The 9,112-nt window shown below is 37.1% G+C and overlaps 1 pseudogene; it reads right to left on the bottom strand.

The window, feature by feature from the left end:
* Positions 1-2,078: 2,078 nt before the first annotated feature.
* On the bottom strand, positions 2,079-6,816 carry LOC127794795 (uncharacterized; annotated as a pseudogene).
* Between the last annotated feature and the right edge of the window lie 2,296 nt (positions 6,817-9,112).

Below are 9,112 nucleotides of genomic sequence, written 5' to 3'. Positions count from 1 at the left end.
TCACACATGAGCCTTACACATCTTATTATTGCCCACATAACAACATTCATATATAAATACCACACATGATTAAAAACAACAAATAGGCTTCCCTAAGCCATAATGCCACAAATTAAATACCACAAGTCTAGGCTTCTTTAAGCCATAAATTACATCAAACAAAGGAAAAATACACCAAGAGCTTCCAACCACAAGCTTGCACTTTCCCTTTTCTTCTTTAACATAAGAATAACCTGCAAGGGGAGGATAAAACCTCATGAGCTCAAAAGCTCAGTAAGGGTGCATATGCAAGGTAAATAAAAGCATAACAAGTCTATGTAATGACAAATGCATGCAAGTATGGTTAGGTCATTCCATCTTCACAACCCAACATGGTTTGAGGCATCAACCTACCATTTCTTTCCCACCCCCATAGCCATAGGTCTCATGAACAAGTAAAGCATGAAAAAAGATACATAAAAATTTATGCAACCTACTTACAATGCAATGCAAGGCCTCCATCACTTGGGTTCATCCCTTACCTCATTCTTGAATATTAAATCTCCATTTCAAGAGAGCTTACATCTTCATTTTCTCCCATCTAAAATGGCATTCCAAAAGAAATTTATTTCCTTTGCATACTAGAACACTAATTAAAGAGAAGAAGAAATATACTTACCTTGATTTATTCTCTTCTTCTTCAATTTTTCTCCCATGGGAGACTTTCTTATCTCCCTTTCTTTCCTTCCTTCTTCATTTCATTCTCCAAATGGCCAAAGGAAACCAAGACTTCCCTTCTTGCCATTTTATACTAGTTCCCCCATATTTCAAGAATGCATCCAAGCCACTCACAAAAAGCACAATCCATGTGCTTAGGGGAAAACTAAATCTCAACCCTCCATTTCAAATGAACAAGATTTCTCTCTTGGAGAAAACACACTCTTAAATATGTTGGCAATCCATGCCATTCACTTTCTTTAAATCTCCACCCTTGGATTATTTCTCTTTCTCAAGAATTCATCTCATCCCTTGGATTCTTGAAATTTCCATTTATTTCTCATTTAAATAAATCCTCCCATTTTCACTCATAAATGAGTAACTAATTTCCATTTCTTTTGCATTTTCTTTTTGGGCAACAACATCATGGCTTGCATTTAACACTTGAAAGACCATTTATTCACCAATTTAAATTTCTTTTAAATGCCTATTCTTGATTCACAAGATCATGCCATGTGTCCCTAGCCACCATCTCCCAATTTCTCATTTCTTTTCCATTTAAATTAATGGGACTATTTTCATAACCATCACACTTGAGAGACATAATTAATTTCTTTCTCATTTAATAAAATCTCCATATTTTCCAAGGCATTAATGGTGACCATTTACCATTTTCTTTTCGATTTTCTTTAGTCCATAGAATCATGCCTCTCATTAAATGCTTGAAAGACCATTTAACATTTCTTTTGTATTTAATTAATTCACCCAATTATACTTGAACCACAAAATGCCAAGTGTCACAACAAGACACTAACCTTGGTGGTGCGAACCCAAAAGGATTTGATCCTATGAACCCACAACCAATGCAAGATATACGCACCCCAAGAACGCTAAACACAGATTTGGATGATCCACACGAAACCCTTGGACACGAAAGAACAAGGACCCCGAATGTTGAAGACGCCACAAGGTTGATCAAGCCTTGATAAGTCGGTTAGTTCATAAAAGAACCCAAGAGAATAGCACCTCTCAAATCTGGAATTCCAGAAAAAGTAAATCACTCATTCATTGATTGATTTTCAATTGTTGGGAGAGTACAATTTATAGAGAGAGTATACACTTAGGAAAATACAAAAGACCACAATTACTAGCCTAGGAAATATTCAAATCTGATTTCCCACAAAATATTAAATCTCTAACTTAATTAGCCTAGAAACTCAAAGTATTAAAGATGCTTGAAAATATGAAAAGTCAGATTGGGTTTTCAAGATTAAATTTTCGTGCACCCATGTGGCTAAGATTTAAAACAACATGTGCAGCCCAAAATAATAAAGTACAAGCCCTAATGAGTCAGCCCAAGTGTCCATTATGGCCCAAGCTCTTCATTTAATAGTATTCTGGCTCAAAAGACTCTCAACAACTCCCTCTTCAGCCCATATAATGTTCATGACGTCTTGCTTGCTTTTTAGGTCAGAATCTTGATAATTTTGATTGGCCCACATATCTAGAACCAGCCCATTCAAAGCTTCTTTAAGTCTTTTAGCTCTTGCCCTTGTAATTGGCCCTACTGGAACATGCAATGGGTCACTTGAATGATTTGAGTCAGCTTATTCTTCGTGATGATTCTCATCATTCCCTCTCTCTTCAAAAGGATTCGTTCTCGAATCTTCACCTGCATCAAATGGAGATAGATCAGAAACATTAAAGGTAGCACTGATATTATACTCACCAGGTAAATCTATCTTGTAGGCATTGTCATTGATCCTCTCAAGAACTTGGAATGGACCACTTCCGTTGAGCTGGAAACCTTTCTTTGCGCATATGCACCCACACCCAATCTCCAGGTTCAAAAATAACACGCCTTCTTCCTTTGTTGGCCTTGGATGCATATTGCTCATTTTTCTTCTCAATTTGCTGCTTGACACGTTCATGCATTTGCCTCACCATTTCAGCTTTCTTTTTTCCATCAAGACTTGCTTTCTCATTAACAGGCAATGGTAACAAATCCAAAGGAGTTAGTGGATTGAAACCGTACACTATTTCAAAAGGAGAATATTCTGTAGACGAATGAACACTCCTATTATATGCAAATTCAATGAATGGCAAGCAATCTTCCCAATTTTTCAAATTCTTTTGAATAACGGTTCTGAGCAATTGAGTTAAAGTTCTATTAACAACTTCAGTTTGCCCATCAGTTTGTGGATGATAAGCAGTAGAAAACAACAATTTAGTACCTATCTTTCCCCACAAAACTTTCCAAAAGTAATTAAGAAACTTTGTATCCCTATCCGGCACAATGCTTTTGGGAACTCCGTGAAGTCTCACAATTTCTTTAAAGAACAAATCAGCAACATGAGTGGCATCATCAGTTTTATGGCATGGAATGAAATGTGCCATCTTAGAAAACCTATCAACAACCACGAAAATGGAATCCATTCCCCTCCTTGACCTAGGTAGCCTCAAAACAAAGTCCATAGAAATGTCTACCCAAGGTTCATTTGGTACAGGCAAAGGTTTATACAAACCATGTGGTAAGACTTTGGATTTTGCCTTCCTACATGTTATGCATTTATCACAAATCCTTTTTACGTCTCGTTTCATTTTTGGCCAAAAGAAATGTTCATGCAACACATCTAAGGTCTTTTTTTCACCAAAATGTCCCATTAGACCTCCCCCATGAGCTTCCCTAACAAGCAATTCTCGTATAGAACATTGAGGCACACAAAGCTTATTTTCTTTAAACAAGTATCCCTCAACTCTATAAAACTTACCAATTACATTTTTCTCACAAGCAAGAAACACATTAGCAAAATCAACATCATTTGCATACAACTCTTTGATATGTTCAAATCCAAGCAATCTTGCATCTAGAGAAGTAAGAAGAACATACCTTCTAGACAATGCATCTGCAACAACATTCTCCTTTCCTTGCTTGTATTTGATGACATAGGGAAATGGTTCAATGAATTCCATCCATCGTGCATGTCTCTTGTTCAACTTTCCTTGACCCTTTATGTGCTTCAAAGATTGGTGATCAGTGTGAACGACAAATTGCTTAGGCCAAAGGTAGTGTTGCCAAGTCTCTAATGCTCTCTTAAGTGCATAGAGTTCCTTGTCATATGTGGGATAATTCAAAGCAGCGCCACTTAACTTCTCGCTAAAATAAGCAATAGGTCTTCCTTCCTGCATCAAAACAGCTCCTATACCAATTCCTGAGGCATCACATTCAATCTCAAAAGTTTTGTGAAAGTCAGGTAATGCCAACACAGGTGCAGAACACAACTTTTCTTTAAGAACATGAAATGCATGATCTTGTGCCTTTTCCCATTTAAATCCAACAGATTTCTTAATGACCTCAGTGAGTGGCGCAGCAATTGTGCTAAAATCCTTTACAAAGCGTCTATAAAAACTAGCTAAGCCATGAAAGCTTCTCACCTCAGTGATGTTTGTAGGTGTTGGCCAGTCTTTTATAGCCCTTACCTTTTCTTCATCAACTTCTACCCCTTGTGTACTTACAACAAAACCAAGGAAAACAATCTTTTCCATGCAAAAACAACACTTTTTCGAGTTAGCATACAATTTTTCCTTTCTCAACACATCAAGGACACAATGCAAATGACTCATATGCTTTTCAAGATTTTTGCTGTATATCAAGATATCATCAAAATAAACCACAACAAATTTTCCAATGAATGCACGCAATACATGATTCATTAGTCTCATGAAAGTGCTTGGTGCATTTGTGAGTCCAAATGGCATGACTAACCACTCATAAAGCCCATGTTTTGTTTTGAATGCAGTTTTCCACTCATCCCCTTCCCTCATCCTAATTTGATGGTATCCAGATTTCAAGTCAATTTTAGAGAAAATACTAGATCCTTGCAATTCATCTAGCATATCATCTAGTCTAGGAATGGGATGGCGATACTTTACCGTGATGTTATTCACAGCCCTACAATCAATGCACATTCTCCATGATCCATCTTTCTTAGGAACAAGAAGAACTGGAACAACGCAAGGACTCAAACTTTCTCTTACATACCCCTTTTCCATGAGCTCCTGAACTTGCCTTTGAAGTTCTTTGGTTTCTTCAGGATTGCTTCTATAAGCTGGACGGTTGGGAATTGTTGCTCCAGGAATGAAGTCAATTTGATGTTCAATTCCTCTAATGGGTGGTAAGCCAGGAGGAATATCTTCAGGGAATACATCTTCAAATTCCTGTAACAAAGATTCAACAACACTAGGAAGAGGTAAGTTAAGAGTGTTAGTGTTCAAACAAGTCTCTTTGTAGACAAGCACAAGCAAATGCTGTCTAGCAAGCAAGGCACTCCTCACTTCGCTCTTTTTTGCATAAAAACTTACTTTTCTCTCCTCTTTTTTTTTTTCTTTGGAATTCCTTTTTTTGAGCTCTCAATTTTTCTCTCATTTCCACTTTCTTTTCTTTTTGAATTCTCTCCCTCATTTTTCAATTCATTCTTTTTTTTTTTCTCTTTCTTTTTGCATCTTGACTTGATCTTCATAAACTTGCTTAGGAGTCAATGGTACAAGTGTAACGGGTCTGTTGTTCATCATGAATGAGTATCTATTTGTATACCCATCCTTAGTAGCCCTTCTATCAAATTCCCATGGTCTGCCCAAAAGTATATGACTGGCATGCATTGGAACTACATCACATAACACCTCATCACTATACTTGCCAATTGAGAATGAAACAAGGACTTGCTGCGTAACTTTAACCTCTCCACATTCATTCAACCACTGTAACTTGTACGGTCTGGAGTGTTTAATGATGGACAAGTTCAATTTCTCAACCAATGTAGTACTTGCAACATTCGTGCAACTCCCCCCATCAATGATCAAGCTGCAAACCTTATTGTGTATAAGGCAGCGAGTATGAAAAATGTTCTCCCTTTGTTGCTCTATGTCATCTTCCTTAACTTGAGAATTCAAAGATCTTTTAACCACAAGTGCTTCTCCTTCTACTGCATATTCAACCCCATCATCACTAGCATCTTCAAGTGAAGGCATGGATTCATCACTTTCACCATCAGTTACCACTTCATTATTTTTCACAATCATGACTCTCTTGTTGGGGCATTGAGAGGCTATATGACCTGTACCCAAACACTTGAAGCATTTAATATCCATGTTTCTAGAAGTTTGGGAATCAGTTTTACCTTTGCCTTTAGTTGAAGCTTCATCCTTGCCTTTGGAAACCCCCTTGGAATCAGTCTTGTCTTCTTTCTTCCAGTTTTGTTTCACAAAGGAACTACTAGATTGGCTCCTTGCGCTTGAGTTGCCTTTCTACTTTTATTACCACATGCAACATGTCTTCCAACTCCACATAATGCTGCAACTCCACTATATTAGCTATCTCTCTATTTAATCCATTCAAGAAACGAGCCATTGTAGCCTCCCTATCTTCTGTCACATTAGCCCTTATCATAGCCACCTCTATTTCTTTATAATACTCCTCCACACTCTTAGAGCCTTGCATAAGGGTCTGTAATTTTTGATAGAGGTCTCTAAAGTAATGGTTAGGAATAAATCGCCTCCTCATGAGAGTCTTCATTTCTCCCCAAGTTGCTACAGGCCTCTCACCATTTCTTCTTCTACTCAAAACCAATTGATCCCACCAAATGATTGCATAATCAGTGAACTCTATTACTGCCAATTTCACCTTTTTTGCTTCAGAATAATTATGGCACTCAAAAATCATCTCTATCTTCTTTTCCCACTCCAAATAAGCTTCAGGGTCATTTCTACCTTGGAAAGAAGGTATCTTCATTTTAATGTTACCAAGGTTCCCATCTTCCCTATTCCTTTGTCTTGTAGCATTTCTCCCATGACCTCGCTCATGCCTTACTCTTCTACGTCTATTTCTTCCCATCTCAATTTCAGACTCATAATCTTCCTCATTCTCACTTCTTGCTTCATTTCCAGATTCAAACTCTTCATACCCATGCCCAAGAGGTCGTCTAAAATTAGGATTTCTATTAGGTTCCCCCCTTTGCAAGTTTGCAATCATTGCATCTTGTCTATCCATCCTATCCCTTATTTCCCCAAAAACCATATTGAAGCGCTCAAACTGTTTTTGCATAGCATTGACAACAAAATCCATGTTTGGTGTACCCCTAACGCTTGATGGTTCCTCCTTGTTAGACATTTGCAAAGCTGTAAAAAAAATCCTCACAACAATAGATGTCACTCTTCCCTCGTGTTTCACTCTTGATAGGCTTTTTCTCAATGATGATCTTTCACACTCTTGCCTTTTTTCCACTCTTAGTCTTCTCTATTAGATCTTTAGAGAACTGGTCAACTCAATCAAAGGCAATTCCAACACTTGTATAGTGAATTCAACACTTGGAGACAATGAGAAATGTGATAGTAGATCAAGAAAAAAATAGAAATGCAACAATGAGAAAGGTGGAAGTGGATCAGCAACTTTTAAGAACAATTTGACACTTGGAAAAGATGAGGAATGCAATAATGAATCAGGAGCTTTTAAGATCAACAATTTGTAGAATAGAAATTTGGATATCAAACACAAATCAGCACAACCCTTTTTTTTTTTTTGTTTCTTTCTCTTTTCTTTTCTTTTTTTTTTATAAAAAAAATTGACCAAAAGATAGGACACTAATCAAGTTGGGACAATTCTGGTGAGTGCTGAAAACACGTTTGGTAGAAACGTTTATAACTTTCTCTACAAAGCTCCGATTGATGTGTTTTCAAAACGACCAGAAAGATGAGATTCTGAACTATGAAAATGACATATTACACGTCCAAAAACTCGAAGTATAACGTGTTGAAACAAAGGCACAAAGAAAATGACGTCCAGATTCAAAGAGAAGATGAACAGACACAAAGAGAGTTACGTTCAGAAATAAAAGAACATGAACAAACACAAGGAACAAGGGAACACGAAAATGAGGCTAAAAGACACAAAGATATAACCTGAGTTTAGGCCGAAGCTCTGATACCAAGATGGTGCGAACCCAAAAGGATTTGATCCTATGAACCCACAACCAATGCAAGATATACGCACCCCAAGAACAGCTAAACACAGATTTGGATGATCCACACGAAACCCTTGGACACGAAAGAACAAGGACCCCGAATGTTGAAGACGCCACAAGGTTAATCAAGCCTTGATAAGTCGGTTAGTTCATAAGAGAACCCAAGAGAAGAGCACCTCTCAAATCTGGAATTCCAGAAAAAGTAAATCACTCATTCATTGATTGATTTTCAATTGTTGGGAGAGTACAATTTATAGAGAGAGTAAACACTTAGGAAAATACAAAAGACCATAATTACTAGCCTAGGAAATATTCAAATCTGATTTCCCACAAAATATTAAATCTCTAACTTAATTAGCCTAGAAACTCAAAGTATTAAAGATGCTTGAAAATATGAAAAGTCAGATTGGGTTTTCAAGATTAAATTTTCGTGCACCCATGTGGCTAAGATTTAAAACAACATGTGCAGCCCAAAATAATAAAGTACAAGCCCCAATGAGTCAGCCCAAGTGTCCATTATGGCCCAAGCTCTTCATTTAATAGTATTCTGGCTCAAAAGACTCTCAACAGCTCCCTCTTCAGCCCATATAATGTTCATGACGTCTTGCTTGCTTTTTAGGTCAGAATCTTGATAATTTTGATTGGCCCACATATCTAGAACCAGCCCATTCAAAGCTTCTTTAAGTCTTTTAGCTCTTGCCCTTGTAATTGGCCCTACTAGAACATGCAATGGGTCACTTGAATGATTTGAGTCAGCTTGTTCTTCGTGATGATTCTCATCACTTGGCTTCCAAGTTTAATCTCATCTCTCCATGTGGCATTACCACATTAATTCACCAACTTAGGGAAAATATAATTATTCTCCTCAAATCATTTAATATCCACCATTTTCCCTATTCAAAAATTAAATTTCTTTATGGAATCACTCCAAATTACCAAAATTCTCATTTCATGAATTATTAATCCCATATCTCCACATAAATATCAATTTGGGATTTTATTCACTTATTCACCTAATTCCACATAGGAATTATTTCCGATTTATCAAAATACCCTTTTATTAGATTTTACTATCCAAATTACCAAAATACCCTTCTCATAGGGCACCCTCAATCTCAAGGATCTAGCATATCCTCAAGGACATTTTTTTTTTTTGGAAGTTTTCTTACTCCCTTTTCTCATTCTCTTAACACCGGTTACACCGAGTGTTACAGAACATTCAAACGTTCTAGCTAGGGACTGCCGCGAGGGCGAGGACGAGGCCAGTTGAGGTCAACGGTGTTTATCTTGTTGGTCGTTGTACCATTATGGAAGCCTTAGTATGCATTTTGGTTGTGTATGAACGGTAGTATGATAATGTTATTATCGTTTGGTAGTTTTGTAATAAGTGTTTCAGTGTA

Source organism: Diospyros lotus, chromosome 2 (assembly GCF_014633365.1).
Source record: "Diospyros lotus cultivar Yz01 chromosome 2, ASM1463336v1, whole genome shotgun sequence".
Classification (NCBI taxonomy): Eukaryota; Viridiplantae; Streptophyta; class Magnoliopsida; order Ericales; family Ebenaceae; genus Diospyros; species Diospyros lotus.
Note: the sequence above shows the minus strand (reverse complement) of the source record. Positions and strands in the feature narration are given on the sequence as shown.